Source organism: Anolis sagrei, chromosome 2 (assembly GCF_037176765.1).
Source record: "Anolis sagrei isolate rAnoSag1 chromosome 2, rAnoSag1.mat, whole genome shotgun sequence".
NCBI lineage: Eukaryota > Metazoa > Chordata > Lepidosauria > Squamata > Dactyloidae > Anolis > Anolis sagrei.
Window position 1 is genome coordinate 209,629,328 of NC_090022.1, and position 27,656 is coordinate 209,656,983.

Consider the following 27,656-nt stretch of genomic DNA (forward strand, 5'->3'; position numbering starts at 1 on the left):
ATCTGAAGGTGCCTCCACGCAGCCCTATATCCCAGGATATCTGCTTTGAACTGGGTTATCTGAGAGCCCCTCCACACAGCCCTATATCCCAGGATATCTGCTTTGAACTGGGTTATCTGAAGGCGCCTCCATGCAGCCCTATATCCCAGGATATGCTTTGAACTGGGTTATCTGAAGGTGCCTCCACACAGCCCTATATCCCAGGGTATCTGCTTTGAACTGGGTTATCTGAAGGTGCCTCCACACAGCCCTATATCCCAGGATATCTGCTTTGAACTGGGTTATCCGAGGGCCCCTCCCCAAAGCCCTATATCCCAGGATATCAAGGCAGAAAATCCCACAGTATCTGCTTTGAATTGGGTTATCTGAGTCCATACTCAGATAATGTGAGATTTTCTGCCTTGATATTCTGGGATATAGGGCTGTGTAGAAGGGCCCTAGATTATCTGAGTCAACACTGCCATATATTCCAGTTCAAAGCATAAAATGTGGGATTTTATTCAGCTGTGTCGAAGGGGTCTCAGCTTATCACAGCTGAGGTTTGCTGGATTTGAGGCGTGTTGCTTACTCCGAATCAAGCGGAGGGGTGTAGATTGAAGAAGGACCTCTAATGTCCTTGAAGGGAGGAAGAAAGGGAGGAGAAGGGGTTGCGTTGAAACGTCCCTCTCCACTCCTTAGAAGCAGTTGGCAAGTCGCAGATCTCTAGGAAGCAGTTAATTCAGTTTGAAGCAATTGGGGGGAGGGAGCGGACCCTCCCCCCCTTTCCCTTTCCGGCCCCATCTACATTGACCATTTAATGAAGTTTGAAGCTAGGCTTCAGCGGCTAGACAACAAACCCCCACAAGAAAGCCCTTAATGCGCATCAGTGCACTCTGGTTTGAAGCATGACCATCCCGCCCTCATGCTGATTCCAGGATTTCCTCTGGAATCATCTGCACAACGAAACCACTTTCTTCAGCACCGGCTTGAAACTCCATGAAATGGTCAGTGTAGACGGGGCTTTGGATAAGGGGGACATTTCTGTTTCAATGTGAACATCTTGGCAGGATAAGGGGCCGAAAAAGAATTTGGTGGAGGAAAGCCAGGAGCCGATTTCCTTCTTCGCGAAGTTCCCACCCATTCCTCTGCCATGAATCTTTAAGGAGATGCTCTCTCGAGTTAAGAGGCTTTATGGATTGCAGCCAACGAGCGCTGGTTCCAAACAGTAATGCTGCCGAGCAAGGGAGCATCTGCACTGCAGATTTAATTCAGTTTGACACCCCTTTAACTGCCATGGCTCAATGCAAAGGTAGCTTCCTCTACCAAAGAGTGCTGGTGTCCCACCAAACTGCAATTCCCAGGATTCTATAGCATTATTGAGCCATGGCAGTTCACTTGTGTCAAACTGCAACTCCAACTCCTGACTTTCAGGATTTCTTAAACCTTGCTTGCAGGTGTGTCTGGTTAGGAATCTTAAAAGGGTTCGCAGTCCTAACCAGACACACCTGTAAGCAAGTTCGAATGAATTTGCTTCTGAGGGCCTTCCACACAGCCCTATATCCCAGAATGTCAAGCAGAAAATCCCACATTATTTGCTTTGAACGGAAATATACAGTAGTTTGGACTCAGATAACCCAGTTCAACGCCTATTGTAGGATTTCCTGCCTTAATACTCTGGGGTATATAGGGCGGCGTGGAAGGCCCCGAGTAAAAGTATGGAATGTTTACTTATTCACAAGGGTAGGCTAAAAAATCCAATCCCTCCCTTTTTGAGTTCAGACTTTCTTCAGACAGCGGAAACTTATAGAAGAAAGAGGCTGAAGGGTAGTTTGGCCCCACTTTAACTGCCCTTCCACACAGCCCTATATCCCAGAATATCAAGGGAGAAAATCCCACAATATCTGCTTTGGACTGGGTTATCTGAGTCCACACTCTGATAATGTGGGATTTTGTGCCTTGATATTCTGGGATATAGGGCTGTGTGGAAGGGTCCCCAGTGTTATCTAATCCTTAGAATTGTAGCCTTTTCTGTCAAATATTGTTAACCAAACTACAATGCCCATGACTCCAGAGCAGTCAGCCATAATAGCTGAAGCAGTGTCAAATTGCATTCATTCAGCACTGCAGATGCACCCCAGGATAGAAAACTATTAGTTTTTCATGGTGTTAACTTTGTAGTAGTTGTGTATAATGTGTTTGCAATCCCAGGCAGAACTAACTCAAGAGTAAACCTCATATAACAGCAGGGAGGAATAAGCTGGCTTTTAAGGTGTTAGACTGCAACTTCTGTGATTTCTCACATTTTTGGCTATGTAGGCTAAGAGTGATGTGAGTAGCTACCCAAGACATATACCCCTATTTACTTGAGTCTAGTGTGCCATCAATTCTAGTGCCCACCTTGATTTTTAAAACCTTGAAACCAAAAAAAGTATTTTTTTTGTAATATGGGCCATTACAGTTGCTGTCTGCTTAGGATTTCTTCTTGAAAGCACAAACCTGTTCCACTTCAACTGCCCTGGTTCAGTGCTATGGAGTGGGGGGGGGGGTGTAGTTTTACAAGGTCTTGAGCTTTCTCTACCAAAGATTGTTGATGCCTCGCCAAACTACAGATCCCAGGATTGCATAACATTGAGTCCTGGTCATTAAATTACAGCCGACATCCCTCAAATAGGAGTTCCAGGGGCTCTTAAAGCAGCTTCCCTCAGCACTAAGATTACTCTTTTAAGATAATCTAAGGCACACCTTAACTTTGGCCAGGTTATTTAGCCCAAAAAGGTGAGCATTTGATTCCACTAAATGCAGTATATCCTTTAACATTTTACAGATCAAAATCAGATAGCCTGGCAGATACTTGTGGTCAAACAACTAGATTTAATGTAGTTTCAAGTCAGTATGGAATAAAATAGTTTCATTGTGGAGATGATTACATGGGAAATCCTGGAACCAGTTTGAGGCCCAGATAGTGAGGACAGAAACCACAGGGCATTAAGGTCTTTCTTTCATACATTTTTGAGGGAGTTTGTTGCCTGACCACCACAGTTTAGAACTAGCTTCAAATTGCATTAAATCGTTAGTGTAGATGGGGCCCAGAAGGCAAAACTTATTAATGAGGAGGACCACACAAGCCAGGAGAAGCTGCAGCAGTTTTCTTTTGCTTGAACCTACTGGAAAGCACAAAATTCTGACCTATAATATCCTCCCATTAGTAGAGTACTACTTTTGCACTTTGAACACAGTTTGCTGCAACTGAAGCAAGCAAAGAACTATGGGCCCTTCCCACAGTCCTATATCCCAGAATATTAAGGCAGGAAATCCCACATTATCTGAGTGTGGATTCAGATAACCCACTTCAAAGCAGATATTGTGGGATTTTCTGCCTTGATATTCTGGGATATAGGGCTGTGTGGAAGGGTTCCAAAGATGTAAGATAGAGAAGCCAGAAAGAGGTAGGAAAAGTGGGAGGACAGAGAATTATAAGGGACTATCCCTGAATATCAGGGCAGTTGGAGAGCATACTGAGCTCATCTGGAAGCCACCTTCTTGAATACCTATTGTGTATTGTGTAGATGTAGACAATGTAGACAAGTGTAGATGGGGCCCTCGGTCTGGTAGTTTTACCAGTGGATTAGAGGCCTCTCCAGTCAGGCCCTATATCCCAGGTTTTCTGTTATCCCAGATTATCTGGCAGTGCAGACTCATATAATCCAATTTAAAGCAAAAAACCTGGGATCAGATCCTGGAATATGGGGCCTGTTTGGAAGGGCCCTGGGATTTCTAAAGAAAGCAAAGGGAATTATTTCTAAGTAGGGCTTAAATACTCTTAAGGCACCAGATCTCATAGAAACTTTGATGTAAGCAGGGTTATCTGAGTCCACACTGTCATATATTCTAAGCAGGGGTTCTAAGTTCTAAGTGGGGTTTTATTCAGCTCTGTAGAAGGGAGCTGAGTTATTTCTTGCCTAAGAAAGTCCTGTGGAATGTATGGGGTTGCCCTAAGTTAACAGGCAACTTGAAGGCACACTGTAGAATGAATGCAGTTTGACACCACTTTAACTGCCTTGTCTCAAGGGTATGGAATCCTGAAAGTTTGGTGAGACACCAGCACTCTTTGGCAGAGAAGGCGAAAGACCATAATAAACAACAACTCCCATGATTCCATAGCACTGAACCATGGCAGTTAAAGTGGTGTCAGATTGCATTAATTTTAGTGTAGACACAGCCATACATACACTCCTTTTGTGGAATTAACTACCTCTAAAACTTGGGTGATAAAACTTGGTCTCCACACCAGGACAGCAGACAGAGGGTGTGCTTTAGTCCATAGATTCCAGATGCTTATTTCTGACATAGAGCCTTCTATGGCCCTTTCTACACAGCTGAACAAAATCCCACATTTTCTGCTTCGAACTGGAATATATGGCAGTATGGACTCAGATAACACAGTTCAAAGTAGCTATTGTGGGATTTTCTACCTTGATATTTTGGGTTATATGGCTATGTGGAAGGAAGGGCCCTACACTACCCTATATCCCAGGACCTGATCCCAGATTATTTGCTTTAAACTGAATTATTTAAGGCCCCTTCCACACAGCTATATAAAACCCCACATGATCTGCTTTGAACTGGGTTATATGGCAGTGTGGACTCAAGACAACCCAGTTCAAAGCAGATACTGTAGATCATCTGCCTTGACATTCTGGGTCATATGGCTATGTGGAAGGGCCCAGAGTCTACATTGCCACATAATCTGGGATAAGCAGATATCCTGGGATCAGAAACTGGGATATAGTGTGGAAGGGGCCTTACTGTGAGCTTGAATTCCACAATACTTAAAGGAGATGAAGCTACAGCTTTTAATCCACCTTTTACTTTGCAAAACCATGATGTGAAGGGGTTGTATATATATAGAATGCTGACCCCTCTGGAGTGCTCCAGGGCCCTTCCACACAGCCATATAACACAGAATGTCAAGGCAGAAAATCCCACAATATATGGCAGTGAGGACTCAGATAACCTAGTTCAAAGCAGATATTGTGAGATATTCTGCCTCGATATTCTGAGTTATATGGCTGTGTGGAAGTGCCCCAAGTTTTTGTGGATACATCTACACTGCTTAACTGCTTAACACTGCTTAACTGCTTAACTATTAATGCAGTTTGACACCACTTTTAAGTCTTATAGTGGGGAGAAAGGCATAATAATAATAATAATAATAATAATAATAATAAGTGGGATATAAAACACTAGAAGAAGAATAAATAATAATAATTGTCATGTCTCAGTGCTGTGGATGTGGATTTTATAGTTTGGTGAGGCACCTGAACTCTTGGGGCCCTTCCACACAGCCCTATATCCCAGAACATCAAAGCAGAAAATCCCACAATATCTTCTTTGAACTAGGTTATCTGAGGCCCCTTTCACACAGCTGGATAAAATCCCACATTATCTGCTTTGAACAGGAATATAGGACAGTGTGGACTCAGATAACCCAGGGCCCTTCCACACAGCCCTATATCCCAGAATATTAAGGCTTTGAACTGAGTTATCTGAGTTCACACTGCCATATATTCCAGTTCAAAGCAGATATTGTGGGATTTTCTACCTTGATATTCTGGGATATAGGGCTTTGTGGAAGGGCCCCCAATTCAAAGCAGATATTGTGAGATTTTCTGCCTTGATATTTTGGATTATATTGCTGTGTGGAAGGGCCCGGAGCCAACTCTCATACAATGTGGGATTTTCTGCCTTGATATTCTGGGATATAGAGCTGTGTAGAGCGGCCTCTGGGCAGAGAAGGCTAAAGCCCTTGTTAAACTACAAATCTTATGGGATTGAGCCCTGGCAGTTCAAATGGTGCCAAACTGCCTTTATTATTCCACAGGAGGAATAAGTTGGGACTTTAAAAGGGGAAATAAATGCCCCCCCCCCTTCCCCCAAATAGTGACCTTTCTGGCTCCCTGTAGAACGCGATACGGAGGCGGGGCCTCGCTTTGGCCTGGGCCCTTGACTCCGCCTCCCTCTTGGCTCCGCGCAGGCGCATTTGGGCGCGCCGTGTGCTTGGAGCAGTTGGTCGGGCTCCTCTGTTTCCCGCCACTCTTCGGTACGGCGCGAGGAGGCAAGAGCAGCTGCGCGCGCGAGGCGCTGAAAGCCACGAGGCCGGAGAGGAGGAGGGTTCGGCAAGGTGGGTTTTGGGGGGGAATCAGGCGCAGCCAATGCAACATTAGTGGCTTTTTCTTTTAAATAAAGGTTTTAATATGCATACATAGGGGGAGGGAGGTTATTTCTACTTAGTTTGCAGTGTGCGTAAATGTATTTGTGTGTATACACACATATCTTATTTATTTATTTACTATATTCCCGCCTTTCTCTACCCCGGAGGGGACTCAAGGCGACTTACAGAGAGGCGAAATTCAGTGCCTTAGCAACAATATGCAGTTAATATATTATCTTTATAATATGCATCTCCTAGAAGAACTCTTATGCTACCCATAGAACAATACTTTCTTTGTGGATTTTTTTATATTTTGTAGTTATTTTCATTTAACTGACTTTCTGATACTATACTTTACATGAAACAATGGGATTTGAAAATAAAAAGGAATAAACTTAATATATATATACAGTTAAAATACATTAAAATTAAAATCAAGTACATTAAAGTACATTATCTAGAAGTTACTTTTACTTAGCTTGCAACATGAGTGTATTACCTTACTATATATACATATACTATAGTGTGTATATATATAATATATACAATTTATATGCATACGTACATATGTATCTAATAGACTGACCTTTCTGTGCTTAGCTTACTGTATAATACATATACACACTATACTATATATACAATTTGTTGTATGCATACATACATACGTGTGTATATGTGTGCATATGTATGTATATATGTATATAGTAAGCTAAACACAGGGAGCCCTGGTTTGTACTTGGCTGTGAAACGGCCAATGGATTAAGGGAGAGTTTGGTGACTGCCCTGGGTTTAATATTGTGTGTGTACATGTATGTATGTGTACCCATGTACGTTATCTTTACTTAGCTTGTAATGTATATCTAGAGAGCAAACTAAGAGCTGTGTATGTTTATGATTACTTACCTTTATCTCAATATATATATATATATATATATATATCTAAAAGAACATTGGTGTGTGTTTATAACTATATATATAAGGGAAGTTAAGCAGAGTGAGCCCTGGTTAGGACTTGGCTGGGAAACAGGATTGTTTTTAAGGAACAGTTTGTTGGTGACGACTGCCTTGGGGTTTAGTATTTACGTGTGAGTCCTCTTTCTTTAGCTTCTAGTATAGATATATAGCAACCTAAATGCGTGACACACACATATTTGTTATCTTGGCTTGTATATAGCAAACTAAGCATGGGTGTGTGTGTTGCAAGCAAAGCAAAAGGAGCACAAGTAGACCGACAATAAATTGCATGTGGTTGGTGACTTCTGTGTATGTTATATTTATTTAGCTTGCAATGTTTATTTTAACCTTTTTGCAAATATAAGTTCTTTCCTGATTAGTTTTCTGATATATATATATACACACACACATACATACACAGAGAGAGAGAGAGCAAAAATACACACACACATAATTGATTGGGAGATTGTCAATGAAATGCAGCTGTTGCAGATTGGCAAAGCCACCTCTTGAGTATTTCTTGCACAAGGAAGCCCTATGAGATTCATGCGGTCGCTGTAAACTGGCTTGCAAACACATGCGTGTAGACATTACAATCCGCGTTTGCACCAGGAGCAAGCCTGCCTTACACCCGAGTAGACACCACCTAAAAGTGGCACCGAATTCAATGGGTGAATGGGATTGGAGTTCCTCTTGCAAGGATTAAAAAGGGCTTCCTTCCTCCGTAGCAGTGCCAACTAAACTTTGACCTAGGCTTAACTTGGTTCAATTCGTATAATAATGTCTATTCCTAGTTGACTTTGCACAAAAACCAATCACGATTGACCCGCAAACTATTGCTGGAGGATCTAAACAAGGCCTGGAATAGCCCTATCAGGGCCCTTCCAGATAGGCCTAATATCCCAGGATCTGATCCCAGATTTTCTGCTTTGAACTGGATTATATATGAGTCTGCATTACTGCCAGATAATTTGTGATAATCGGAAAACCTGGGATCAGATCCTGGGATATAGGGCCTGTTTGGAAGGGTCCTCAGCCTTCGTCAAACTCGCTTTTAAGATGGCTGTTAATGCTAACATCCACGTTGAGTTCCTTGCAAAAGAGGCCTGTTCCTTGCAAAGAACGGAAAGCCCCGTTTGCAGGGCCTTTAGGCTGCACCGAGCGGCGCGTGCGCGCGAGGAGTCGCGTGCATACATGTGTGCGGGGCTTGGAGCCTCTTGATTGCTCCCTGGCGCGTGCGCAGGTGGTCTGCGGTGGCCGCGTGCAGCCATAATCAGGGCTTGGAATGGGAGGGAACAGAAAAGAGGAAGGTCATTTGCATTCGGGTTACTGCTTGGCGTCCAGTGATCACATAATATCCCCCCCCCCAAAGAACCTTAGTTCTTGCTTGAGAGTTACTATTATAAATTTGTACCCCATATTGTACCATAAACTGTATTGGCATTATTATTATTATTAAAACTTTATACCCCGCCACCATCTCCCCAAGGGGACTCGGGGTGGCTTGCATGAGGCCAAACCCAACAGTACAGCAAATCAAATATACAACATAAATACATATAGTAAAATATAATGAAAATAAAAAAATAAAATACAAAACAATATTGAAACACAGTTCTTGGAAGCAAATGTAAACACAGTTTTGCTGTATTATAAAAACAGCTTTGTGAATGCTGTATGCAATTCTATTTTTTTTTAAAAAAAAAACACTTTCCACTTGCCCGAGCTCCATTTAACTGAGAATCTAGGCCTCCATTTTGACCAGTCTTCATCATTGGCTTGGTAACCCAGGTGTGCCTCAGGTGTAGTTTGTATGGAAACAGACAAGTGTTTCTCTTGATGCAGGTTGAGGCATGTTCTGTATTTTGGATTTTAAAGAAATGAAAGTGCATAGGTAATGCAGTAAAAACTGTTACAGTAAGATGTCTTGATTTGCTTTTACATACTGTATTTTAGTATTAATATCTACCCAACAAGAGTTTATGCTGTGGTTTAGCATTGAGTAGTCTTACCTAGGCCTTTAAAAATATTTCAGAGTGCTCAGCTACATGTGGACAATTTCAACAGAAAGGAAGAAACCATGAAAATGAACAAAATCTGGTTACCAATAATGAAAAAAACTTTAAAATTATAACAGTAAATAAAGAGCAATACTCAAACAGAGGGGAACTTCAGACAAGAAACAATCAGGGACAGCTAACCACCTCTCAACAGGCAGTAACGAGCAACACTAATAACTGTCAGGCCATCAAATGCTAATCAAGGTGGCTTATTGAAACATTCATACCTAGCTCCAACAGACAAGAGTTCTTTCTCCCACCCTGAACACAGATATGTAACCCCCATTTTTCTAGTTTCCAACAGACCTCACAACCTCTGAGGTTGCCTGCCATAGATGCAGGTGAAATGTCAGGAGAGAATGCTTCTAGAACATGGCCATACAGCCCGAAAAACCTACAACTACTCACTATACATTATGAGATGCTGTGGAGATGGGACCATAGTTCAAACACACAATGGAACTCTCAAACAACTGGCAAAAAATCAAAGTAAATAAATAATACTGTAAAATATGGTAATACATGTAAAAAAATAGGTTGTCTTTATTTGCTTTTACACAGTGAATTTTAGTAGTATATCTAGCCATCAGAATTTAGGGTGTGATTTAGCATTGAGTAGGCTTTGAGAATAGTAACTCTCAAGCCAGCACAACCTACCCTTTATCCAGCATCTAACAATCCCTTTGAGTGCTGGTTAACTGAGAGTTGACTGCATTTCACTTTCACCAGCTTTCATCAGTTGCTTAGTAAATAAAGCAGGTGTGCCTGAGGTATAATTGGTATGAAAGCAAATACATCAGGTGTTTCTCTTTCTTTCCCACTCTGTGCAAATTGAGCATCTCTTATCCAAAATGCCTTTGAGAGAGAGAGAGAGGGAGAGGTATTCAGTATTTTGGATTCTTAAAATTATTTTGGAATACCGGATAGGCATACTGAGGTATCGTGGAGATAGGCCCCGATCCACACTTGTAAGTTCATTTATTATTAGTTTTGGTATAAAGCAGCTTAGGTTTTCTCTTTATACAGATTATCACTTATCCAAAACATTGGGACCAGAAGTGTTCAGTGTTCTGGATTTTTAAAAAAGATTTTGAAATACTTCTGTATACATGTGGAGATATAATGGAGATAGACTTTCAGTCTAAACATGACATTTATCTGTGTTTCATAGATATTTTATACACATAGCACAGAGATAATTTTATAGGCAACATTTCAAATAAATTCGCCTGTGAAACAAAGTTTGTGTACAGTGCATTACACCAACAGGCGAAGGTGTCGCCATTTCAGCTAACCATTTGGACAATTTTAGATTTTGGAATATTTTGGAATTTGGGATTCTGGATAAGGGATACTCTTACATGTACATAATGAGATACCTTTGAGTGGGGCCAAGTCTAAATACTAAATTCATTTTTCATATACACCTTATACATGTAGCCCAAATGTAACCTTATATACAATATTTTTCATTTTTATTAACAATTTCGTGCTTGAAACAAAAGTTTTTATGCACTGGACCATCAGAAAGCAATGGGGTCACTATCTCCAGCTACCTATGCTCATGATTCTGAACTTTTTTGGATTTAAAAAACCAGATAAGGGATTCTGAACCTGTATGTAGAATTCTGAATCTTTGTTTTAAAGTGTTATGTTTGTGTTGAAAGCATCATTTTAAAGAAGCAAGAAAATTAAGACTTCCATGTTGACCAAGGGTTTGAGGAAGTAAATTTATGGGTTTTGATTGAAAGAGCAATAGAGCCAGTTTGGGGGTCTGAATGTGCATAACTTTGTAGATATCAGAGAGTATAGATCAGGCATGGGCAAACTTCAGCCCTCCAGGTGTTTTGGATTTCAACTCCCATAATTCCTGGCTGTTAGGAATTCTGAGGGTTGACATCCAAAACATCTGGGGGGGGGGGGCGAAGTTTGTGCATGCCTGGTATAGATAGATGGAAGTCCATAGTCAACCCTCAGAATTCCCCTCAAGGTTGAAAACTCTTGTTATGATATATCATTCTCAATTTGGCTGAATACAAAAGATAATTTAGCATCATAGTGGCATTAGGACAGCAGTCACACACACATTTTCCTGGAGTTAGCCCCATTCAGTTCCATGGGGCTGGTTTGAGTAAACATTCATTGAGATTGCAGTGTAAGGATACCAAGTGCTTCTCCATCATTCCAATACGTTTTATGTTTTGCAGCTTATAAGTATTGGAAGCCAGGACCTGTGCTACATTTTACTGAGGGATAAAATAGTGTACTTTAAAAATTCTATTTATTTTGAAGACTGAGCCATCTTTTAAAGCAGTGGTTATTAATCTGTGGGTCCCCAGGTGTTTTGGCCTTCAACTCCCAGAAATCCCAGCCAGTTTACCAACTGTTAGGATTTCTGGGAGTTGAAGGCCAAAATATCTGTGGACCCATAGGTTGAGAATCACTGCTTCAGAGTATGAGTTTGTTGTTGTTTTTGCAGATGGATAAATGAAACTGTGAATACCGGTCCCACATATATAGGGGTCATATTGTATTCCTACCTCTTCAGTAAAGTCAGATTGCATATTAGTCTGCCAGTCATGGACTGTACTGCTCAATTTCTGCTTAGATAAATCATCCTCCTTCTGCCACTTCTCCCAGTTCATCAGGGAACCCACAGTTTGAGAACCCCTGTTTTAAAGTAATAGCTGGAGGTTGAAAGGGACCCAAGTAGAATGTTTCTAATTGTCCCCAGTTGCTTCTATGCATGTGCTATCCCATTGCTTGTGCACCATTTTGCTAAAGGTATTCCTGAATCCAACCTGGCTTTCAAGCCAAATCAATATATATATAAATGCTCTGTGCATAATGAGTACTTTAAAAATAAAAGAACCAATGAATGAAATCACACCAAATTTGGCAACAAAACATCTCACAACACAAGGAGTGACCATCACTCAAAAAATTATGATTTTGTCATTTGGAAGTTGTAGTTGCTGGGATTTATAGTTCACCTACAATCAAAGAGCACTCTGAACTCCATCAATGATGGAATTCAACCAAACTTGGCACATAGAACTCCCATGACCAGCAGAAAATACTGGAAGGGTTTGGTGGGCATTGACCTTGAGTTTGGGAGTTGTAGTTCACCTACATCCAGAGAGCACTGTGGACTCAAACAATGATGGATATGGACCAAACTTGGCACAACCACTCAATACGCCCAAATATGAACACAGATGGAGTTTGGGGGAAATAGACCTTGGCATTTGGGAGTTGCAGTCACTCAGATTCACAGTTCACCTACAATCAAAGAGTATTCTGAACCTCACGAATGACAGAATCGGGGTAAACTTCCCACACAGAACACCCACGACCAACAGAAAATACTTAAGGCCAGGGGTCCTCAAACTATGGCCCGGGGGCCGGATACGGCCCTCCAAGGTCATTTACCAGGCCCTCGCTCAGGGTCAACCTAAGTCTGAAACGACTTGAAAGCACACAACAACAATAATCCTATCTCATCAGCCAAAAGCAGGCCCACACTGCCCACTGAAACACTTAATACATTTATTTTTGTTAAATTTAATCTTCATTTTAATTATTGTATTGTTTTTAATTGTTTTTGCACTACAAATAAGATATGTGCAGTGTGCATAGGAATTCATTCATTATTTATTTCAAATTATAATCCAGCCCTCCAACAGTTTGAGGGACTGTGACCTGGCCCTCTGTTTAAAAAGTCTGTGGACCCCTGATTAAGGCCATCCAGTCCAACTCCCTTCACCAGGGCAAGAAAACGTAATCAAAGCCCTCCTGACAAAGAGCCATCTAGCCATAGATATAGATAGATAGATGTGATTCACAAACACACAGATATAGTATCATAGATTTGAAAGGGACCCTTAAAGAAGGAAAATGATATCTTGCATGTTCCAGGGTAGGCAAACTAGACACTCTCCACATCAACACTGACAAAGAAACAGCAAGAAATACTGTTTATCCACAAGCATAAAGACATTACATATATTAGAAACCAATACTTTCTCATTACTTTATTTTCCAGATCAACAGACTGGGCCACAGCAACGTGTGGCAGGGACAGTTAGTTAATAATAGAAATTAATGAGGTTGCAGAAGACTACTCAGGCATCTGGAAAATCTTCCTGTACTTTAAGGAACAATGACTCAAGAATTTGAGGTCATTTGAGTTTTTGGATTTGATGTAAAGTGAACCTAGTGATGGTCATGGAACAGAGGTTACTCTCCATAAATCAGAATGACATCCGGTGTAATACAAATCAGAAGCCCGAGGCAGCAGACGGACTGAGACTGTAGGGGAAAGAGACAGGTCTTCCCAATGTCAGCAGAAGCTGAGGGGTGTGTGGGTGTAGGCACCAGAGAGAGTGAGGAGAAGCATTTGAAAAACAATATGTCTTTACAAGTCTGCAGCACGAATGTGGAGATGTGTTAAAATGCATTGACACAAAATTGATGTTGTCTTTTCCAGAACTAGATAAATGAAGGGCACACTCCTGCTAGAAGTTATATTTAAGCCCTACTGAGCTAAACTGGCACTGCATTAATTTCTCAGTGAAAACAGTGGGGCTTGCAGGTGCATAATTTGAGCTCGATGGTGCTGTGTGTGATCCTTAGAAACTAGTGCCTATTTGCAGTTGCACTCTTCCTTTGAACTGAGAAGAAATCTGGGCTGCTGAATTTGTCTTCATTTTGGGGGGTCTTGCTCACTTTTCATATAGCAGCTGTTGCTTATCTCAACTTCTAAGTCTTTCAAGCAACAGATTTTCTTTTCTTTGTCTTTGCACATTAATTCTTGGGGACAAATCAAACAGCATTAGCTAGAAATATGTGGATACCATTTTCATCCAAGTTTTGGTAAAGGGTTAGCACACATATTCACAAATGGAGTCGCTGTCAAGAACTAATTTTGACAAATGTGCTAGGATAAAATTATCTGAAACAGTTTTTCTGTGGCCAGTGTTCATTAATTCAAAGAACATAGAATCCCTCTTATATATTTAATGAAAATCTATATATGACTTTAAAATGGTGGCATGATATATTTATAACAAGCAGTCTCCACAGCATTGAGAAGAAGCTGTAAAATAACTCGTAATGCTCCTAGCAATGGAGCTGAATACAGTCCCATAGTTTCAGGGGTGGTTGGTTTTTCCCTATTAGTAAGCTAATAATTGATGAATCAGGGCAGTGCATTTGGTGGATCACATTTGAATTGGTGTACTGTAAATGGTGTAGGCCTGAAAGCAGAAGATGAAAAGCTCAGAAAGGACCTGGTAGAACATGGGGAGGGTGAGTACTGCTGTGGTTTAAATCTTCTTAGCACAATTCCCGAGGCTTCTTGTGGATATTAGTATCTAATTGCAACTTTAGAGCTCAGCAGGACAATGTATTCAGATCCATAGCAAACCCAAATAAATGCCATTATAACTTTTAGTGTAAGTGGGGAAAGATCTGAATGGTATCTTCTTTTGCTGTTAAGTGGCTCAACTTTGCTAATGCATACTACTGAGACTTTGACTCATTACCCTCAACCACTCCTACAGTCCTGTTTTAGAGAAATGAATCACAGAGGAGAGGTTATTGGCATGGCAGTGAGCAAAAATGGAAAATGCCGTGTTGCAAAGAAAGCGAGCAGTCAGGGAGTTGAGTTTGAAAAGGCAGAAATGTCCAATACAAAAAAAGAGCCAGTGGAGATGAGCTCGCCAGGCCATTTCAATGACTAATTCTGTTTCGGCTTTGCAAGTAGAACATAGTCTTTTGCTAGTCTGCTTAAAAATAACAGTATGGTAGCTCACACTTTCAAGTTAGTGCTACATTCCAGGAATAGCTCTTGTAAATGGAAGAAGTGGGACACTTGCAGCTTTCTATCTCCTGAATGTGTCTGCTGCTGTGATTAGGAAGCCAACTTCTGTGCTTGATTCCTTGTTTTGTACCTTTGCTCTTGTCTTTGGATTCAGTGATCTCATTTCTCCATCGTAAAACACAACTTGAAATATCAGTTGCAAGGTAGATTCCAAGACAGTCGCAAGTATGAAATTTATTACATACATTGTTCTTTGGTTGGTGATTTTCCCCCTTTTAAATGAGAATTCATCAAAAGGCATTTCTTCAACTCCTATTAAGACCTCAGTTTGAAAGAATGGCATCTGAACTAGGAGGTTCTGCTTTGTTTTGGTCTCTTCGTAAAATAATTAATTGTACTTTAGAACTATAGGACTAGCAATCGTGTTTGCACATTCGATGCCATCCATCATGATGCTAGGATATTGCACGTACATAGAGTAATGCTTTGCTGGTTTGCCTGCTAATGATTTTTTTTCAAAATCTTTGCTGATCTTTCCTTGCGAGGGAAAGTACAGCTGACAGATGGTTTTACTTGCTTGCTTTTTCAAAAGTACATATGTCTCTTTCCCCCAATTAATATTTTTATTTGCCCAAAATTATTAAATCTGCCTAATGTGAATCATTGTTCTCTGGGGTGGAAGGAAGTATTTCACAACTTCCTACAATCTAGCTGAGTATGACCTTCTGTGTGTTGAAACCTATGTAAAGTATTTTGAAAGAAGGGTCCTGGACTTTTATTATAAATTTGATATGATATTCTTCGTGGAATTAAGTAGTATGCATTGTTATTACTTATCGACTGGTTTAGATTATGCTTTGAGTTGGCTCTAAATGTGATCTGCATTTCTCTTATGAGAAATACTGAGTAGAAACAAAAGATAAACTCCTTTAAATATGAAATACATCTGTTGTCCACAGTGGAAACAATGAAAGATTGGCAAGTACTGATATGGACATGGTAGAGTAGGAAAAGATTATTTTTATTCCATTCTGCAGAAAAGAAATTTGGAAAATGCTGCCAGTATTGGAAGGTCAGGCAGTATTAGTAGTCCAGCAGGCATTGCCAAATTGCATGGACTTCAGTATCTATGCAGTGGATCACAACCTGTGGTCTATGGACCACCAGTAGTCTGCAAGAACGAAAATATGGTCCGCGGCCTCACCGTTACTACACCATTGCAATGAGAGCGACTGGTCTTGTGAAACCATCTTATATTACCAAGGCTTATTAAATATGGTTTTCTGTGGGCAAGTAGATGGCGACTACTGGATAGCATATGTTCTGTATCAGAAACTAGAGCTGATGTGGTCCAGCCAATGCAGTTTTCTGAATCAGCATCCCAATAACCAAACAATGTAAAGTTGACCAAAAACCGATTCATAACCCTTTTGGTCCTAATGTTTGAGAGTGGTCTCTGGTCAAAAAAAAAAAAAAAAGGTTGGGAACCACTGATCTAACGAGTTAGAAGGGAAGCTTTTCTTTATTATCTGCCAAATTATGCTGGTAGAAAACAATTGCAGATTAACTATTCTACTTTGCCTGATACAGCTGATTTAAACATGGAGGTTTGCGCTTCTACTTGAAGTAAACTCCACTAAACTCAACAGGATTTCTTTTCCTTGTAGGTGTGCATTGTCAACAGCGCAGTGGTGGGAGAGCTGGTGAGCATTAATCATTACAGATAGTTTGGAAGCTCTAAAGGTGTTTCATTTAGATGTGGGGAAAGTAGTTGCAGATACTACTGCAGAGACATTTCTCTTAAAATGTGTTAACATTTTATATTTTCTGTTTCAAGAATCTGAATAGTGTTCCAGAAGAAATGATAGCTGTTATATCTGATTAGGTTAACTTAGAGGTTCTGCTGTAATGGTTATTAAAGTTTCCTGAGGCACGTATATGTGTTTGTCTGAAGACATGAAACCTGTTGACATTCCATCTTTCAGTGGTCAGGTGACATATCACTTCCCATTGATGTAGTTGGTAGTTTAGTTCACAATCAAAACGTTCACACACCAGTCTGTTTTGGAAGTTACTATGGGTTATAAGGTGAGTGCAATAAAACTGTTTTTAAATTAAAGGGTTTTTTTTTTTTTTGCTTTTTTAGTCCGTTCTTCCTTCTTTCTGCAGGATATATCTGATATAGATTGATCATTATTATTTATAACTTCAACTATGATTAGATGTATGTAAAAGGGTACCTGATCTAAGGTGATTGACAGTCTGAAGTTATATAGAGGGAACGTTAAATGAGGCAACATCTGAAGTTTGGGGGTGCTTAGTGTGTTATCTAGAAACACATTTGATCTGAACCCTTCCTGTTGTTAACCGCGTTGAGTCGCCTACGGGCTGAGAAACTGCGGTATACAAATAAAGTAAATAAATAAATAAATAGTCGGGAGTATCTTGTATTAAGTGGCTGTTATATCCTGGATAGACTACTGCAACCCGCTCTACGTGGGGTTGCCTTTGAAGACTGTTCAGAAGCTTCAAATAGTCCAACGAGAGGAAGCCAGGTTAATAAGTGGGGCGGCGTACAGGGAGCATAACTCCTATGTTGCGTCAGCTCTACTGCCTGCCTGTTTGCTACCAGGCACAATTCAAAGTGTTGGTTTTGACCTATAAAGCCCTCAACTACTCCGTCCCAGTTTACCTGTCTGAACGCATCTCCCTTTATGAACCACTGCGAAGACTAAGATCTTCTGGGGAGACCCCGCTCTCGGTCCCGCCACCATCATAGGCACACTTGGCGGGGATGAGAGAGAGGGCCCTCTAAATGGTGGCCCCTTGGCTATGGAAATTCCTTCCTAGTGATATTACATTAGCTTCCTCCCTCCTGTCTTTCTGAAAGATGGTAAAGACCTGGCTGTGGGACCAAGCCTTTGGGGCAGTGCAGTGAGGCAATAATAGGAAACCTACTCTGCTGACCGGAGCCAGCATGTTGTCTTGAGATGGTTTTAAACAGCTGATTTTAAAGTAGATATAACTGATTTCAGTGTTCATGTATATTTATAGTTATCTATATCCCGGCATGGAATGCTTGCAGTTTATAAGTTGTGCTCCGCCTGAGTCCCCTTCGGGGTGAGAAGGACAGAATATAAATGTTTCTAATTAATTAATTAGATTAGCTTAGAATTGTGGCCTGTATACGTTTAATTGCTAAGGCATTTATTTTTCTTAAGACATAATTGCTAGGCTTCCTCAAAACCCATTTTATGTATATATGTATATGTTCATACCTGTCAACTTACAAATTTCATAGGGTTTTCTTAGGCAAGGACTATCAGGTGTGGTTTTGCCAGGTACCTCCTTTGAAATATTGCCTGTAGCGCCTGGTATCAGTTAGTGAATTCCCATTCAAGTACTACTGTGACCCTGTTTAATTTTTAATATTTGATGGGTTTGGGTTCCTTTAGGATATTTAGGCAGCTCTTCGGTGAATTGTCAGAAGCCTTATAGAAGGCCAGATAAAGTCCTGTGTTCACCAGATTGCCCTTATGGAAGCAATCTAAGATGGAATTTAACAGAATTTGGTAATCTAGTTTTCATTTATCATCAGATAATCTGCTGTGATCTTATTTTCTGCAGTGAGGATGTAATCTCTTTGCATTTTTGATGAGTGTTATATAGTCTAGATTAATGACTCCAAAACTTTGGTCCTCTATGTGTTTAGGACTTCCACTCCCACAATTCACCGGGTTGGTTGGGTGTTTTGGCAGCTAGGTCCAAAATTAGTCAGAGGATCAAACTGAGAACCACTTCCCCTTTTGTAGTTTTGTATAATGCTAATATTTTGGCGACGTTGAGCACTCTTATGTTTTATTTTTGCTTTCTTTTTAGCAAACCCCACTTTTATGAGAAATTATGTGTTCACGTGTGTGAATTACTTTTTCTGTAACTTTTTCTGTATCAGGATCACTGTTCTGGAAAGATAGATTTGCAAGTTTCTTTTCCATAGTGAAAAAAATGGTAATTAGTGAAATGCTTTCTAAAACAAAAGTTTTACTTGGAATGTCAGGAACTGTTTAGCATGAAGATTTGTGGGAATGACAATAGAAGGACAATGTGAAGGACAATTCCTACACGTGCATTAGATATGTGTAACATTCAAATTAAAGATTAATATAGTATGGGTCTCACAACATGTCTTCTTGAGGCAAGTTGGAATTCTGCCTTAGTCCAAGAAGGCATTGATCACAACCTTCACCCACTCTGGCCTGTTTGATCAGCCATGAAAGGCAAGGATCTAGAAGGCATGTGATAGCTCTCACTTCTCCAAGGATTCTGTCCACATCCTCAGGCTGCACAAACTGAAAAGGATCCATCAACAGTGGACAAGCAGGAGCCATCTGTTGGAACTGTATCAACAACAGTATCTATGTTGGAGTGAATCTGAGTGACTTTCTCTGCAAAATGCCATGCAAATTCTTCATAGCGGCCTTCTGAATGGTCAGCATTTTCTTCTTGAGGACTTGTTTGTAATAGACTGTTGACCACTCAAAACAGGTCCATTGTTCAGTATTGCACAGGTTTCAATTTTCTCAAAATTTCTGTTGTCTGGGAAAACATCCCCTCCCTATCCTCTTCCTCCTGGCTTCAAGATTGTCTCATCTACCGCTTTGTGGCCAGAATATATTCATTCTGTGTCAGTCTGATTGCAGTTGCTCTTTATGCAACGTTTTCTCATTTGGATGCTTCCCTGATTTTGTTCTTCATTTCAAGATCACTGAACGTTTTGATCAAGGGAATGGTAGCATGTCTCTTGTACAAACTGATGTGGCATCGTATTCTTATCTGAAGAAGTTCATTAAAGGAATAAAGTTTTTTTTATGATTTCTGGTTTGTTTGATACTTCCACCTCTTTGATGTGACACTATCTGCAATATGGTCTTCCTCATTCCAGTTCAGTGGAATTCAACTGCACCTCACTGGTTTCGTTTGTCTCTTCTATGGCACCCCATAGTCCCAGGATGTTCTTTATTATAATTTGTCTTTCTTGTACATCTGTTTCTTCTGTCTTGGCTCTGCTTTTTTGGTCCCATCTGTGGATGCTAGCATTTCAGAGAAAGGTAACTGGTTAATTCTGGCTTTCAGTCTCCTCTCCAAAAATCTTAAGCTTGGCTTCCAAGGCAACATGTTTTCCCATGCTACTGGTGCCAGTATAGACTGCTGTCCTCACACCATCATTATCTGCTTGGATAGGAGTTCCAAACCCATTTTCATCAAGGGCCACATCAACCTTAGGGTTGCTGAATCCATCGACAGAGAATCCACTGATACAAAGAGGCAACTATATTTTTTTCCATAGTGGTTGATGCTCTTTAGTTTTTACCCAGTTTGTTTCAGAAGATACAATTAAATGAAAACTCCCATCACTTTCAATATGCAGACTGGGGATGATAGGAATTGCAACCCAACAGCACTTGTGGCTCTAAGGTTGGGGAAAGATTAAATGATTATATAGAATCAGGCATCATATCCACAAGCCTTGCATCTAAATTCAAACCCCATTGTCGTGACTAAACAGAACAAACTGCAGCATTCTATATGTTTCTGTATTGCAAGACCCATGAGCTCTAGTCATGATGTCTAATGATGTGGAATACAGTAGTTGTAGTCCAGCATCTGGAGGGCTGCATAAAATGACATTGTGGGTTGTTGGATTCAGCCCACAGGCCTTGATTTTGACAGATGTGATCTAATCCATTCCCAGGCATTATCCAAACTACTCCATGAACAGCATGGGACCAAGTGTGTGGCAGCTTAATTCTTAATATCATTATTCAAGTGCTCCAACAAACCCATTTGTGGCAGGTGCCTCTTCACACTCTTGACTCAGGTTCAGCTTGAGACCTGATATGATTCCTAAATCCCTTTTGCATGGACTTTCAAGCCAGGTGTTCCCCATTCTGTGCTAGGATACCCTCATCAAGGGGTGGCAATGTTCAGCCTCCTGGATGTTAGTGGACTATCGCTCCTTTCAGCCATAGTTAGAATTACTGGCTACTTCAACACTACTCAAGGTATTGGTCCCTGAACCTGTGCTTACTCCAATTCATTGGATTCTTGTTCCTTGTGAGTATCCTAGAAAGAAATGACAGTCAGTGGCTACAAATGCGGTGCTGGGGGGGGGGGGGGAGAATTGCTCATACCCCATATTAGCCCTCAGCACTGATTGAAGTGAATATGTTCAAAATAATAGAGTAATTTAGTGCCTAGATTGCATTTTGATAGTCCTTGCAACAGGAAGCGGGGCACATTCACTGCATTTTTGTTGAGTAGTATTTTTTCTAGCACACAGGTTGATTCTTTTTTCTCCCCTCCTGAGTTTTACTGCTTTGAAGCATTCAACATTGTGTTAATGGGTCCAGTTTAAACATATTACATGGCAGCATGCTCGTGGTGGTATATAACTAAAAGCAGCACGTTATTCAGTTGTACACCTAAAGGCAGCCACCTGAAAGCAGCCAGTACCATTTCTCTGAACTCGTACCCATTATGTAATTCCAAACATATGTTCTCTTATCTCAATATGACACTTTTTTAAAAAATAAAAAAGGCAATAAGGCCCTTAATTTGCTGCCAAGAGTCTGTAGAATAGGTGAGATATGACCATAATAAAATCCAGCTGGAAATGGGAAGTGTTCTTTTACATGGTACAATGGTACAGTGGTTTGGAAAGTGGCCAAATTGTATATGGCAAAGCATTGTGTTCACATGTGTATTAAATTCCGCACATCACTGCACTACTGTTGTTTTAGAAGATGAAACATTTTATTAATTACCTTGAAAACCCCTCAGTTGATTTCTGCCTTTTCTCTCCACTTTGACATGTGATGTTAAAACTGAAGTGTTAAAATTGTTTTAACGCTCAAGTCTGTGAAAGTTATAATTGGAGTTAAGCTTAAGGCTGCTAGTAAAGGAACTGTGTCAGAATCCCACACAATATTGTCTTGGTGTTAGTGTGTGGGTGATAACTGTGAACCGCAGAGAACATGCTTCAATATGCTGATAGCAAATAAAACATCTGTATTGGTTAAAAAAGTGTTTCTTAACAGTTTGCTCAGATTTTCAGCAAGATAATTCCTACTAAGATGGCCATCCAAAGCCTACCTACATTAATTTTTATTTGTGCATTTCCCTTTAGTAAATATGGCCTGGGTCAAAATGTTTAAGACTTCTAAATGTAGTGTCACACCATTGAATAACAGTTATAATTAGGTCCTATTTTTGTTCATTTTCCTATATATATAGGGGTGTGTGTGTGTGTACTCTCAGACCTTTCATTGGCGTCCAATAAAATCATCTTGAGTTATGGTGCAATGGGTTAAACTCTTGTGCTGGTGGGACTGCTGACCAAACCATGTAGGTGTGAGTAAATGAAGCATAGGGCGTTTCTACAAGTTGAGCCTTCCTTGTCTGGAATTGTAAAATCTGTAATTTTCCATGTGGGTGACTAAGCTATTAACACCTTTGCTTTTCTCCACACACAGACTTTGTTTCATGCTCAAAACTATTAAAAAGTATAAAATTGCCTTCAAGATATGTGCATAAGGGACATAAATGAGTTTTGTGTTTAGATTTGGATTCCAATTCCAAGATACTTCATTATGTAGGTATATGCAAATACAAATATTTCAAAATCCAAGATGTGAAGCATTTATGGTCCCATTTATTTTGGAAAAGGGGTGCTCAACCTATATTAGTTCGATAGGCATACGGCTTGTCAGGCACAGTAAAAGACCTCATGACATTTATTAATGCCTTGGATTTTCATCCTCTAGTGAGATCAAGCTGTTACCATCAGAACGGTTATGCAACTCTAAACACTTATGGACTTTCTCATTTACAAAAGAATCGTAAAGCAGGACAAATATCAGTGGTGAGAACAAAATTGAACACCCCAGTTTGGGATTTTTCAGTCTAGCTGCAGTTCTTATCTTACTTAGGCGATCCCTCATTGTCGGAGTAAGATTGTCCTCCAAGTGCGGTGTCTTGGCAGTGGGTACGTAGGTGGCTGTGGAGTTCTTGTCTTAAAAATATACTGGTTTCTTTGACTGAACAACAGTGTATACTAATATGACATCTTCCTGGTTTTTGATTTAACGGTTTTCTTAGTGTGCAGCATCAGTTTTGCAGAGGAATTCACTATGTATCTTATGTCAATGATGTTGTGTGGTTATTTGCCTTCAAGTCAACTTTGATGTATGGTAACTTTATGTATGGGAGATCTCCCAGAGTGCCTATCAGCAACTGCCCTGTTCAGGTGTTGCAAACACAGCGCTTCCTTGATTGAGTCAATCCACCTATAGTGTATCCTTTTCTTTAACTACTTTCATCAAAAATAATTGCATTTTCCATGTTATCTCATGATATCTCCAAAGGATGAATAGGCTTGGTTTAGTCATCTTCACTTCTAGGGAAGAGCTCAATTTTTGTGTAGCTGTGCTGCAGCAATCGTATGTTAGTCAATTACATATTGTGTTGTGCAAAGATGGTTGAAAGCCATGAAATTTTCTTTTGAAAGTAAAACAATTTAGTGCTAAAATTAGTCTCGTCAGAAATGTCTTTATCATAAACAATATCTCGTTAAAATTCTGAATTCTTGAACAAATTCATAAATGGTAATATCCTCTTTTTGCATTGGTCTCCCAAAAGTCTTGTGTTCAAAGGAATAAAGAGAGTTGCCTCTTACTTTAGCAGTGCTAGAGTATCAGGTGCTCTCAGACCTTTCACTGGCGTCCAATAAAATCATCTTGAGTTATGGCGCAATGGGTTAAACTCTTGTGCTAGCAGGACTGCTGACCAAAAGTTTCGGCGGTTCGAATCTGGGGAGTGGGATGAGCTCCCGTCTGTCAGCTTCAGCTTCCCAGAGAAGCCTCCCACAGGATGGTAAAACATCCCGGCATCCCCTGGGCAGCATCCTTGCAGACAGCCAGTTCTCTCACACCAGAAGCGACTTGCAGTTTCTCAAGTCGCTCCTGACACAAAATAAATAAATATTGAGTTATTACATTATTATTGTTTTCCTATTGAAATTCTCTAGTAATTTCTACAGTTCACCTTCCTGATGTTCTTGAAAGGAAGAAACCTAGTAGGTTCAAGTGTAATACTTCGACATACTATGAACAAGTATTGATCTCCCCCTTCCCAAATAAGTATTTCTGTTTGACTGTTTATTTTTTTTTAATGAACATGTGTATGGTTGCTTACTTCAGTCTACGTTTATATGCAAGCTACAGTTGATTAGAACTATAGCATGTTGATAAATCATTCTACATTTCTAAACTAGTATTTCTTCCTATAATTACTCTTATTAATGTGGTTCTTTGCTCGTTTACAGTGAAACAAAAACAGTTAGATCATTTGATGATGTGAACATGTATTAGGCATGGGTACTATACTAGGCTATGTCCTGTTGTTGTGTTAGTACATTAGCCTAAAGATAAAAACTTGAATAGTTTGCTGATTGAAGCTGACTAGAAGCGCTCTCATTCCAAAGGGATATGGCTCTGTCTGGTTTAAATACTGTATTGTGATGCGTAGGGAAGCACTTCATTTTGCGTTTATGTGTACTTGGATAAGCCAGAAGACCATTAGAGTTGGAGAGAAAGAAACTGAAACTCTAGCTGGCATTATAAACTGTAAAGATCATTAAAATAATAGCTGTGTCAAAAGTGCTTTGGCATGTGGAATGTTTGACAAGCCAATCTTGTCAAGTTCCCTTGGAATCACGTCCCACTGAGGGTCACTGGCTTACTTTAGTTGTTGAAGAGTTTGCCACATAGTGGTGAGCGGTGGAATAATGTTTTGGGGATTTAAAATCATTTTTTTAATGAACAAAACATCTTACATGTTCCAAAAATAAGGCTAAAATTCAGCTTGTTTCCTCCTGTGGGACATACCAATCATCTTGAATTTTGAATCTGAAAACATTTCCAATTCAAAGGTAGGAGGCAAGGATTGTTACCTTTTGCTAATGAGAGCGTTTCCCCCCAGAATCTTAAATCACCACAGGCTCAAATTAACAGGCTGCACCTGTTAATAATTTATAACTAACAGATTACAAAGAAACAATAAGTTCATTTTCTAGTTTCCTAAATTATAGCATTTGGAAGCTTCCCTTATTAAACAGAACTTTGTAAACATTAATATCCCAAATCATTTTAACAGAAGTTTTAAAGGTTCCATGTCTCTTGCATAAACAAAATGAGCATATTAATGACTGATCAAAAATGAGAATGTAAATGCTTCTGCTCACATTTGAAAAATGAATCTGTTTGAATATTGTGTCCAATTCTGGGTGCCACAATTGAAGACAGATATTGACAAACTGGAATGTGTCCAGAGGGGGGCGATTAAAATGATCAAGGTTCTGGAGAACAAGCCCTATGAGGAGTGGCTTAAAGAGCTGGGCATGTTTAGCGTGAAGAAGAGAAGGCTGAGAGGAGACATGATAGCCATGTATAAGTATGTGAGAGGAAGTCATAGGGAGGAGGGAGTAAGCTTGTTTTCATATGAACAAAATGAAGGAACAAATGTTTGTCCTTGTCTTACACTTCCACAAAAGCTACAAGTCGTATTTTCCCTACTTTCTTGGCTGTAGGAAAATTATAAGTAGGGTGGCTCACCTTTCCTCTATGGAGGGCAGAATGTTTTCCTGTGCTTTTGCAGGAAGCATTTGAAGCATATTGCAAAAAGTTCCCAAGCCTTGGTCGTCCAGCTGTTTTGAACTTCAACTCCCTGAAACCTTAGCAGCTTTGAACAATGACCAAAGGCTGAAAGGAGACATGATGAGGGTCATGTATAAATATGTGAAGTCATAGGGAGGAGGGAGCAGGCTTGTTTTCCGCTGCCCTGGAGACTAGGAGGTGGAACAATGGCTTCAAAGGACAGAAAAGGAGATTTCACCTGAATATTAGGAAGAATTTCCTGACTGTGAGAGCTGTTCACCAGTGGAACTCTCTGCCCCAGAGTGTGATAGAGGCTCCTTTTTTGGAAGAGGCTGGATGGCCATCTGTCAGGGGTGTTTTGAATGCAATTTTCCTGCTTCTTTGCAGGGGGTTGGACTGGATGGCCCATGAGGTCTCTTACAACTCTTACGATTCTGTGATTCTAAGAGTTTGGCAGAGAAGCTTGATAAAAGTAAGCTGGAATGCACCTCAGATTTTTCATGCCAGTAGTACAAATGGAACACCAATATTCAGATCACCATATTTTGATAACACCCTCCTTCATTACTTTTGAGTTTCTCACAAAATGCAGAGGTAGGTTGCTTAAATCTAAAAGGTAAACAGAATTAAAGATTTCAGCTATATTCATAGACTTGCAGTGTGGAGAAGTACAAGACAGTGCAGTGCTCAAGAGTCCACTCTTGTTAAAAGGAAGGTTGGCATCTATAGTTAAACGTTTACACTTCCAGTTGTGTTTCAGTTAATTGGATCACACCTGGGTTAGTCTGAGATCATTTCAGTATCTGTTGGGAAAGTGAGGTGTTTGGCTGAATTCTAAAAGTGAGAAAAAATGACACTGTCATTACATAGCAATTTCGCTTTCTGTGTTTAAACATTCAAAGTGTCTAACAGTAAGAATTTATAATTAAGAATAGAAATCCATCAATAAAACAAATGAAAAAGGACAGGTAAATCATACAAGTTTAGAACAGACACATAAAAAACAGTAATGCCAAATACACAAGGTGTGGGAATTGTATGACCATGTGGATGTTGGTTGACTTCAATCATTCCACGATATTTGCTATAGTGCTGCTAGAAATTGTAGTTTGGCCACATGGTTCCCAGTTAGGAAATTGACCAAGACCAAAATTTCCAAGCAGCTTTCCAAAGGTGGTAGCCCACATAAACCATATAATGTTAACGTAATTGTCATGTAATTGACCGCTGGCCATTCTGTGTAATTTTAATTAACATTTATTCAGTGCTGACCTTCACACTTCTTTCTTTAATTGTTCACAGCAATTAGAATATGTGTGGAAATTGTGTGCTTCCCAGATTTTATTGGACTGCAGTTTCCAGTATTTTTTTGCCTTTCTGTAGGTCACTTTGAGTTCCAATCTAGTGGAAGGGCAAGATAGAAATAAAGAAATTGATGCATGGTTGAACTGTTGGTTGAGCTGTCTAGGACAGCTTGGACTTGCGGTGGAACAACATTTGAAAGGCAACACAATTTACGTTCTCTCAAAAAGAGAAAGTGTGTTGAGATGTAACAAGAACTTGACATTTATAGCACTAAGGCAGTGGTTCTTAACCTTTGGGCTGTGGACTACCAATGGGCTGCAAGAACAAAAATCTGGTCCGTGTGCCGCCTTATTTTATTTTATTTTATTTCGGTTCCTTTCACGTTGCCTGCCACTCCTTCCCTGTCCCTGACCAAGGTATATGTTTTGTATTAGAAAGTAGAGCTGATTTGATGTATCGAATGCAATTTTTTTGAATCAGCACCCCAAACCGAATCTAAAGTTGACCAAAATTGATTTGTACCCATTTTGGTACTAATGTTGGAGAGTGCTCCCTGGTCAAAGTGGTCCCTGGTAAAAAAAAAAAAAAGGTTGGGAACCACTGCACTAGGG

At 40.1% G+C, this 27,656-nt stretch overlaps 1 protein-coding gene across 9 annotated transcripts in view; it reads left to right on the top strand.

Annotated features, from left to right (window-relative positions):
• The window catches only part of ELAVL2 (ELAV like RNA binding protein 2), a 197,257-nt gene that overhangs the window by 46,795 nt on the left and 122,806 nt on the right, over nt 1–27,656 (top strand). Inside the window, exon 1 of one of the 9 annotated variants that reach the window (XM_060762454.2) lies at nt 6,073–6,160. The exons of the other annotated variants lie outside the window; for them this stretch is intronic. The gene's annotated coding sequence lies outside the window, so the exon portion shown is untranslated. Of the gene's footprint in view, nt 1–6,072; nt 6,161–27,656 lie in introns of those variants that run through there. 9 annotated transcript variants of the gene reach the window in all.